Source organism: Diospyros lotus, chromosome 2 (assembly GCF_014633365.1).
Source record: "Diospyros lotus cultivar Yz01 chromosome 2, ASM1463336v1, whole genome shotgun sequence".
Lineage (NCBI taxonomy): Eukaryota > Viridiplantae > Streptophyta > Magnoliopsida > Ericales > Ebenaceae > Diospyros > Diospyros lotus.
In genome coordinates, this window is record NC_068339.1 from 46,087,504 (window position 1) to 46,099,236 (window position 11,733).

The window sequence follows — 11,733 nt, forward strand, 5'->3', positions numbered from 1 at the left end:
ATATACATATATAAATATCAAAATAATGCATATATAAAAATCAATTTTTTTCTTTTTTTCCCTTTTAAAATATTTTCTATCTTAATTCTTAAGTTTTAAATATTATTTCATCATTTTATATTTCAAAACTCTATATGCCTTATAAATTTTCTTATGAATTGATATGAAAAATAATGCACATATAAAAAGGAGAATGTTTATTTATAATTTAAATATATAAAAAATTTAGCTTGAAAATTTTAAATAAATTGATGGTTATTATTTATATATATTACGAAATATAAATTTTTTAGCATCCAATATTAATAATTAATAAAGAATAATATAATTAAAAAAAATAAATGAGTAAGGGCTTAATTGACTGGCCCATAAAGGCCTCATGGGCCCGGCCCATAAGGGCCCAACAGGCTGGGCCTAGTGGGCCACAGGCCGAGCCTTAGACGGGCCGGGCCGTGGGCCCAATTTCTTTGGCCCGGCCCAGCCCATTTGAACAGTGAGCTCGGCCCATCCCAGGCTGGGCCCAGCGGCCCCCTAGCCGCTCGGCCCTTTTGACACATCTACCTAAGCCCTCCCCCAAGGCCAATCTTGGGCCTAGACAGCCTGGACCCGTCTCATATTCAATTAATTGTAAGTTAAAAAAGTCAAAATAATAAAAAGAATAGGGGATGGGTTTTATAGAGAATAAGTCGCAATTAATGGGGATATGATGTAAGACAGCAGGCTATAGGCGCATGATTGGGCCTGCAAGAAGAAATTGAAAATTGAAATGGGTTGAGTTCTGCCCCATTTCATTGGGTTGTCACTTATATATATATATATATAAATGAAATTTTTAGTCGAGAAAGCCCTAAATTTCATTTTGCTTATTTGCTCCAATGTGTGTGTCCCTCTCATTTTCTTCTTTCTTATTGTTGTCAAACACAGTAGCACACAACCACTGAGCCACACAGCAATACGCAGCATTAGTAGTTCAACACCGACGATGGGTTGAAAATAAAAAGCAACCTGATTATATATATTTATATTTATAGCAATCGATGTCTCTACTCTACATATAACATATCTTTTATTCTCGTCTCTTGTGTTCTTATAATATTTTGTTTTGCAAATCTTAATTCAAATATCAGATCTAACCAAGTTCTATTGTTCCTCAATTACATTTGAATTTGATATTGTATTATTTTTTGTATTTAAATCGATTTATTATATCTACTAAAAAATATTTGTTTGGAAATGAAAAGAGAAAAAAAAAAACTCAAGAGTTTATTCTATCTCAAGCAGGAGCTTTGGACAAGTTTGTCATTATAAACATTAGTAATACAATAGAAAATGAAGTGTGCGATACTTTGGTAGTGGATAAAGAGGAACAACATGAATTAGGGGATGTTAAAAATAGAAATGAGTAAGAACATACAAATTTTGATATAGAATGCTTAGGTTGCTCTTTGGATGTAACTGATCCAAATAATTAAAAAAATATTGATCAAAATTTTATAAACTTGTTGGTAGAAAAAAGTCCTATAAGAGGTAATGCAGTTGATTTTCCTAAAAATTCAAAAAATAGGCATTTCTCTTCTACATATTACACTCGTCATTTATCAAATGGTGAGAAGAGTAATAAAAAATGGTTAAGGGACAAGTGATTGAAACAATTAAACAAGAGCGAAACAATCTTTAATTAGCTAATTAAGGGACAAGTGATTGAAAAAATCTTAGTTCTAAACTGAAAAGCCATGAAACAAGTAATGGGCACATGGATAACATGAGAAAATGGATTGAATTGAAAAGACGATTACAAAAAAATTTAACAATTGATAAAGATGTGCAAGATCAAATCAACAAAGATATAAAACACTAGAGATAAGTTTTTGTAATAATAGTTTTAATTGTTAGCTTTCTCAATAAGAATAATTTGGCATTTTGTGGAAGTAGTGAAAAATTATATGAAGAAGATAATGAGAATTTTCTAGATTTAAAAATGATCGCTGAGTTTGATCCAATTATGAAAGAACGTTCGACATATTCAAGAAAAGGGAATTCACTATCATTATTTGAGTCAAAATTCAAAATGAATTCATACTCATGTTGGTAGGTGAGATCAAAAGTGTAATCAGTAAAACAATTAGAGAATCAAAATATTTTTCAGTGATACTTGATTGTACATCAAATATAAGTCATGAAGAATAGATGTCTTTAATCATACGATGAGTAAATGTCTTAGCAAGTCTAGTTAAGGTATAAGAGTTTTTTTTAGGATTCCTTAAGGTAGACGATACTTCAGGGCAATGATTGTTTGATGAATTAATAAATGCTCTACAAACACTTGAACTTGATATTGGTGACTTAAGAGGTCAATGTTATGATAATAGTTCTAATATGAAAAGAAAACATAAATGTGTGCAGAAAAGAGTATTAGAAGTAAATCCAATGATTTTTTACATTCAATGTGGTTGTCATAGTCTTAATATTGCACTATGTGATATGGTAACTTCTTGCATAAAGGCTAAATATTTTTTTGGAGTTGTGCAATGCTTATATATATTGTTTTCATCATCTACAAAGTGATGAAAAATTTTGAAATATAATGTGGAAAGCCTAACACTTATGCTACTATCACAAATACGTTGGGAAAGTCGAGTTGAAAGTATTAAAACAATCAAATTTCAAACTCCACAAATAAAAGTTGTTTTAACTCACTTGATGGAAATATGTGATGACCCTAATACATTTCGAGATGCTAAAAGTCTATTACATGACATTATGGATTTTGAATTCTTATTTGGCATGGTTATTTAGTATAATATATTTTTTGCTATTAATAGAGTAAGCAAACTATTGCAAAGTAACGATATGGTCATTGATGTTGTTATAAGTCGCTTGAAAGCACTAATTTCTTTTTTTGAAACCTATAGAGAAACTGGATTTGAATATGACATAATTATTGCTAAAGAAATTGTTGCTCAAATGGAAATTGAACCTGAAAATCGTATTATTTATATAAATAAGTAATTTGACAAAAATATCAATAATAAGATAACACATCAGCTGAAGAATCTTTTAGAGTTGATTATTTCTTATATGTTGTTGATTAAGCTTTTTTTTCACTTAAGTGTAGGTTTGAACAACTTCAATAATATGAAGATATTTTTTGGATTTTTATTTGATTTGAAAATATTATACAGATGATGATTGTTTTAAGAGATTATGTAATAAGTTAGAAGAATTTTTTAGGTATAAGTTGGATTCAAATATTGATGAACAAGAGTTATTTTCTGAGATAAAAGTTGTGAGATGTTTGCCAAAATAGACCAAGAAGTCAATTGAAGTGTTAGACTACATTAAGACGATGGATTGTTATTTTTCGAATGTGTGGATCGCGTATAGAATACTTTTAACCATAGCAGTTATAGTTGTCTATACAAAATGAAGTTTCTCAAAGTTAAAGTTGATAAAATCTTACATTTTATCAACAATGTAATAAGAAATGTTGAATGGATTGGTGATGGTGTCTATTGAAAGACGTATGTCTGTAGAACGAAGTTTCTCAAACTTAAAGTTATAGGTGTCAAAAGGGGCCGGGCCGGCCCACGGGAGTCAGCCCACGGGCTTTTTAAACGGGCCGGGACGGGCCCGGGCCCTTTTGTCATTGATAGGGCCCAGCCCGGCCCACGGCCCCCCTACAAAGGGGCCGGGCCGGGCCAGCCCGTGGGCTAGAGGGCCGGGCCGAGCCCTTAGCCCATAGGGCCTAGCGGGCCCGGCCCTTTTTTTTTTTCTTTTTTTAAAATAATTTTTTTAAAAATAATACATATAATATATACATATATAAATATCAAAATAATACATATATAAAAATTAATTTGTTTCTTTTTAAAATATTTTCTATCTTAATTCTTAAGTTTTAAATATTATTTCATTATTTTATATTTCAAAATTCTATATGCCTTATAATTTTTCTTGTGAATTGATATGAAAAATAATGTACATATAAAAAGGAGAATGTTTATTTATAATTTAAATATATAAAAAATTTAACTTAAAAATTTTAAATAAATTAATTGATGGTTATTATTTATATATATTGCGAAATTAAATTTTTTAATATCCAATATCAATAATTACTAAAAAATAACAAAATTAAAAAAAAATGAATAAGGGCCTTAGTGGCCCATAAGGGCCTCATGGGCCCGGCCCATAAGGGCCCAACGGGCCGGCCGGGCCGTGGGCCCAATTTCTTTGGCCCAGCCCGGCCCGTATGAACAGTAACGGGCCGGGCCAAAGCTCGGCCCGTCACGGGCTGGGCCGGGCGGCCCGCGGCCGCCCGGCCCTTTTGACACCTCTACTTAAAGTTCATAAAATCTTACCATCTGTCAATGATGTCACAAGAAATGTTGAATGGATTGGCGATGGTGTCTATTGAAAGATATATGCTGGAACAAATTGATTATAATAGTTTAATTATTGATTTTTCATTTAAAAATGCTAGAAGAGTAAATTTAAAGTGAAACATTGTGAATTTTAAACTATTATTGTGAAAATTTTGAATGTTTTTATATAGTAAAATAAATTTATTCATATTCGTTACATGTAATTTTATTTTTAAATATAGGAACCCCATATAAAATTTTGCTTAGGGCCCCTAACATCTCAGGATCGGCCCTAGTGGCACCCTAGATGTGGCACCAAAGGCACCACAAAAGATCCATGCCCTCTATCTGATTTTGCTCACGTCAGGCAAACTTTATGTTGATCGACGTGGGCAACGTAATAATTTCATAGAGACAAAATAAAAGATTCAATTTAAGGTTAAAAAATTTGAGTTAGAGACAAAATGTTCATTCATGAACAAAAATGAGTTCTTAACATTTTTCTAATATTACCAAACAACCCAAAAATATTTTTTGAAATTACAAAAATGACCCAAAATGTTTTTTTGTGTTTCTCAACATTTCGATATAAAAAATATTTTGAAAACGTCGAAACAACTATTGTTGTTAAAATCACGAGTCAACTCGTACGATTTGATGAGTTTACGAGTCAAGAGGCATAAAACAAGTCAACTCGCTTGTAGGATTGGGTTTTATAAAATCAGACCCGAGTCTACGAGTTTATTGAACCGAGTTTACCAAGTTTAGTCTTGCCCACAATTTTGATGTTAGAAACAAAAATATTTTCGTCCCTAAACAACATATATATACATATATATACAATCATTGTCAATCTTCTATTTTGATTATTCTACAAACCCTAAACGACGTTGTGTCTGTGTGTTTGTTGTATCCATTTGTTATGTCTTTCTGTAAACCCTAATTGTTGTTGATCTTGTTTTGACCTTTCTTCTTCGTTTGTTCACCTTAAAAGTTCGAAGAATCAAACCTAACCTAGGTATGTGAGTGAGAGTGACTATGTTTTGCTAAGTCCAGTAATCAAATGTCGTGTATGCGTTGTGCTGAGCTCTGTGTTGCGTCCAATTGATGTGTTGAGTGAGTATGCTGTGCAGCTATGCTTGTGTGTGTACATTTTCATTTGTGATATTGTTATCTACACATATAAGTAAGTGCAGATTCAAAGAATTAATCTTTAATATGTCACAATTAGATCATGGGTGAATCTAATTTTATATTAAAATTGATGATTAGCAATAAACAAATATACCTAATTGGTATTGCTAGCTTAATTAGTGTAATGACATAGTGTAGAAGTTTAACAATATTTGTTGTTTTATAACATAGTATTTTTAGTTATTTTTAAGAATGTTTGTTGATGATGATGATAATGTTTGTTGTTTGAAATTTTAATTATGGATGGATGAATGATGAATTTAATATTTAGAAATTTCATATTATTTAGTATTTTGAAATTGGTAGATGAAATAATTTTGAAATAGGTACATCTATTTTATGTATGATAAGGAATATATTATTATAAACATATATTTACATAAATTACAAGTGTATTTTTAATTTTTCATAAAATCTTACGATTTTACGATCCGATTTTATGAACCTCTTGTGATCCCACTTAAAATCTCGATTTTTTCAATCTTGAAAACAACACTCCTAAAACATTTCGATACATCATGGTCACCAAACAACTTGTTTAGTATCATATTGAACTTTAAGATATCAACTCTTAATACAAGAGTTATCACCAACAAAGCTACAATATTGAATAGGATAATCTAGTGTAATTTACCTTTAAATTCATTCAAAGGCAAGTTCACATAGATTTTTGTATATTTATCTAATTTAAATGATTACTAATAAGTAATATATAATTAATTTATTACATGAACAACTAAAAAGTAAGAATTCTGAGTTGTATTATATATTAAAAGGATAAATTAACCGTTGATTCCTGAATTTTGTATTTTATAATAAATTGGTCACTGCATTTTAATTTTTATTAGTATAACTACTAAATTTTAATTTTTGTTATAATTTAATATTTGTTATCAAATTCTATTAATGAAAACTAATATGACATATATTAATATAAATCTTAAAATCATTTAATTATAGGTTTATGTTACGTTTAAAATTAAGTGATTTTTAGTGTTATATTAATATACATTAGGTTAATTTTTATTAACAGAATTCGATAAAAAATAAAAAAACTTAATAATTGTAATATTAAAAATTAAAATATGATAACTAATTTATTGGACCTATGTTAAAAGGGCTGACTTCTTGAGCTCGGTGACCGAAAGGACACTTCTACCCTTCTATATAATAAGAAAACAAAGATATTGTACAAATATTTAATTATTATATAAATTTAATAATAGTAATATTAATATCAATATCAATGCGCCAAGGTGTCCAGTGGAGTAGTTGGCGAGTCTATTAACTGCGCTGTACTGTGGTATTCGAATGCATTTCTAATTATTTGGCAACAGGCGGAGTGCATTCCACGTGCTTGCATGTTAAAGGGTTCACATTCCCATCAGCCATCGGCCAACATGTGGCCACCAAGAAGCCTTGGTTTTGTTTGGAATCCGTCAAAAAAAATGGCCCCAAAAAGACAACTTAGATGGCCAACTTTTGACTTTTGAGGCTGCGGCGCAAAAGGAGGGCCGCCCGAAGGGAGAGATTTTGTAGGGCTCCCTTGTGTTCTATTTCTGGCACACTAGCGCGTGAGCTGCCCGGCACCGTCTTTGGTTATGTCCCTAAGTTAAATGGGCTGATAGGATTAGCGAGAGATTTTGTAGGGCTCCCTTGTGTTCCTATTTCTGGCACACTTGCGCGTGAGCTGCCCCGCACCGTCTTTGGTTATGTTCCTAGGTTAAATGGGCTGATAGGATTAGCGAGAGATTTTGTAGGGCTCCCTTGTGTTCTTATTTCTGGCACACTTGTGCGTGAGTTGCCCGGCACCGTCTTTGGTTATGTCCCAAGTTAAATGGGCTGATAGGATTCGCTTCATCGATGATCAAAATTTGTTTGGATGGGAGTATTTATAAGAAGAAATAGAGTTTTTGACCCTCAAGTCAATAATGAATATTAACAAAATGATATGTAATTAAAATGTATATCGAATTAGTGAATTTTATATGAATTGTGTCGTGACAATGTACACAAATGAGAAGCAAACAAATAGATAAAAGACAAACAAACATAAGATTTACATGATTTAATCACAATGTGTGATCTACGTCCACAGAGAGAGCCAAACAATTTCACTATAAAGAAAACGAAGCAATACAAACTTTTGATTTCTTTCAAATCCAAAAACCCTTATTACACCATTAATTATTTTGTTATCTCACACCTAAATTACACGAATAAAAATATATATATCTCATTAAGAATTTACATTTGGATCTTATTCCAAATTATTCGGGTCGGGTCAAATAACGACCCTTATTTTGAAAATCAAAACATACTTTAACAATTTAATCGAGACAAGATACCCGATATCATCTCCAAAATTCTCAACGGGCTGATAAAGGATTTCTTGGGTCGTATTAAAATAATAATAAATCTCTCCCATCTACTTTAAATTTTATGAGAGTTAAAAATTATTTTATGAGAGTTAAAATTTATTAACTTATCTTTCAAATTCAAATTGACTTAGTTGACTAAGAAGACATCTGTCATGCTTTATTATTTGAAGAGAATGACACATAGATAGTCATAATTCATTATTTTTCAATGGTGGTTTAATAATTTCACCCCTCTCATCCTTTATTTACGGTGCTATGAAAAAATAAAGAAGAGTGCAATGCACTTCAGAAGGAGTGTTGCGTACTTTAAATAGTGTGATGAAAATTATAAACAGTTTTATAATACTCACATTTTTTTTTGCATAATTATTTAATTTTTTTATTATTTTAATTATATCATTAAATATGCATTTTCTAGTCAAATTAGTATATGTATTTTGACTCTCTTTTTTTCATATATATGAATTTTTTGTTATATCAATTACAGTTATATATCTGTATTTTTGAATAAATTTAAACCATATACTTTGATGAGTAACAAAAATATAAAATGAGATGAGTCAATTTAATCTCTCTTATTTTTTTATTCATCAGAATATAAGAATTAAATTGATTCAAAAATTTAAATATAAGGTGTAATCGAAACAACAAGAAGTTTAAATTATCATGTAAAAAAATATCAAAATACATTGATTAAATTGATTAAAAAATATAGGTACAATGATGTAATGGAAACAACAACAAAAATATCAAAGTACATAAATAAAAATATGTATTTAACAAATAATGTATAATTTGTTGTGTAATACACATCTTAAATTGTATGAAATACTTTTCACGTTACACAAAACATGAATATCCTTAAATATCATAATACATAAATCTTAAACTCTAACTTAAAATGCGTCACTCAATTAATTGTTACATAATCTAAAAAGTAGCATTCCTAGTCAAAGAGGGACATGGACCATCACACGTTACGTGAGTTCGATACGCCGGCCAAAGCCTTCGAATCATGCACGATGGAATCGTGGATGGAAATCACGGAATGGACCACACTGTTTCCCCAGTTCTGACCTGACCAGTGGGTCCTCGCTGGACCACCGTGGTCCCGCGCCCACCTGATTAATTTTTCCAAAAACAGTAACTCTTCTTTTAATCATGGGTAATTTACACTGAACGCCTTCAAATTTGACTATTTGCACTCTAAGTTTGGTATTTTTACTAATATTTTATATATTTATGCTAATATGACACCCAATGTAATATTTTAGTGTAAAATATCACTAAGGTAGCATTTATTGAAATTAGTAAATAAGTATTTTAAGAATTTTATCAAATTGCTTGTTAACTTTTTTAGAATACATTGAGGGGTATATAAGTTATTTTTTTTATTTGCAAGATCCAAAATAAATTTATCTAAATGAGAAGAGATAAATTTATTTAAAAATTTTCAAATATTATGTCACATGACTTGTTTTTTAATTATTGTCAAATAAATTTAATAAATATAATAAAAAATACTACCAGAATACTTTTCATATCTTATTTTTTTGTTTATATTTTAATTAACAGACACCACTTAAAAGTATTAAACTTAAATATTTAAATAACATTTTCGATTTAACAAAATAATATATACTCATTAAATATATTATAAATTACATGAATCCATTAAAGATGTTTAAAAATCTATATATGAATTATAGTTCATTCCACTTGGAATGATAGATATGCACAAATAAAAAAAGAAATATGAAACATGGAGATTGAAATAAACAAAGATAGATAAATATGAATATTATCACCGATAAAGTTTTTCTCAACCTTATTAATTTTAAAGAGATATAGATATATTTTTACATATAAATAATTGTTGCCAGTGTCATGAATTTTTTATCTATTTTTATTTTGTCATTGTCGATTAGTAAATTGAACCCCAAATGATCTGATGTCTAATTCGTGTTATAGCTCTTTATTTGATGGTAATTCTTCACAACAATGTACTTCCTCCGGATAATGTAATCTTATTTGGGAAAACTTTCATTGGATGAAGGGCTTCAATAATTTACAAATATATATATATATTTTCTACACATTACAATCTATTGGTTTGATTTTTTGTTTTAAAAAAATAAGAAAAATAAGGAGAATAATAAAAAATATAAGGTTGACATTATTGTTGAAAGATAAAGGCTAACACCTAACAAAATGGATTATTGCAGGCAATGAACCAATGTACGAGAGAAAAAAACAGAAAAAATATTTAAATAATAAAGATAAAATAATTAATTTACACAATAAATATTTATCATTTTTAATATATTACAAACAGTGTAATTTATATCACTTTATCAAACTTTTGGGCCATGGTGTAATTTACCCTTTAATCATCTCAATCAATTAACATTTATACTTTTATGTGTAAAAAGAGAGTGAAATGAAAAAATATAACTCACGCTCTGTTTATATTAAAATATATAAGTCAAATTAAATTGAAAATGTAGATCTAAAATTGTAATCGAAACAATATAAATTTTAAATTGATATATAAAAAAAATGTCAAAGTATACCATTAAAATACAAAAATAAACAAAAACATAAAAATACAAAAAATATATATCTAGTTTTAGCAACTCTAATTTAAAATGCCTCATTCAATATTATTGTTACATCATCTAAAAATTAGCATTCCTATCCCTAGACGGACATGGACCATCACACGGTACATAAGTTCAATATGCGGGCCAAAGCCTTCGAAACATGGACGATGGAATCGTTATGGAAATCACGCCATGGTCCACGCTGTTCCCCAAATTTGCCCTGATCAGTGGGTCCTCGCTGGACCACCGTGGTCCCGTGCCCGCCTGATTTTTCTAACAGTTAGTATTCTTTTAATCACGGGTAATTTACACTGGACGCCATGAAAATTGATTATTTGCACCCTAAGTTTGGAATTTTGATGAATACTTTATGAGTAATATTATGAGTCATGACTTATTTATTTACATTAACATGACATATAATGTATAAATTTAATATAAAATATTACTTTAAAATATTATATTTTAATATCTAAATAACAATTTTTATTTAACAAAATAATGCATACTTCTCAGACATATTAAAAATTACATTAATATTTATTAAATGTATTAATCATATAACATTTTTTTATAGCAAATAAATATATAATAAAAAGATTATTGGTGTGTGTTAGTCGTTGTCATCAACCACCATCGTTGAAGCAAAGTGGTGGTTTATCTATTAAATACGTTGAAAAAACCTAGATATGTGTTCTAGTTCATTTAACTTAGAAAGATGAACATACACAAAGAAAGAAAAAGAGAAAATGTGAAAATTGAGAGAAACAAAGATTGATAGGCAAAGAAATATGAAATTTATCACCAATATGGTTTTTCTCAACCTTATTGATTTAGTTAATATTTGTTAACTAATATATAAATCTGAAAAAATAGAATATGAAAAGTATTATAGACGAAAATATTTTTATTGTATTTGTTAAATTTATTTGAAGACTATTAAAAAAGAAGTCAAGTGATTTTTTATCTTGAACTTTTCAGATAAATGAATATCTTCCCCTCTTTAGATAAATTTATCTTGAATTATACAGATAAGAAAAAATGACGCATATGTCTTTCAGTGCATTTCAAAAAATTTAATAAATATTTTGATAAAAATATTTGAACATTTCTTAGTTTTATCTTAACCATTCCATATATTAGTTTGAAAAACATTATAAATTTATCTTAATATAATATTATTTTACTCAT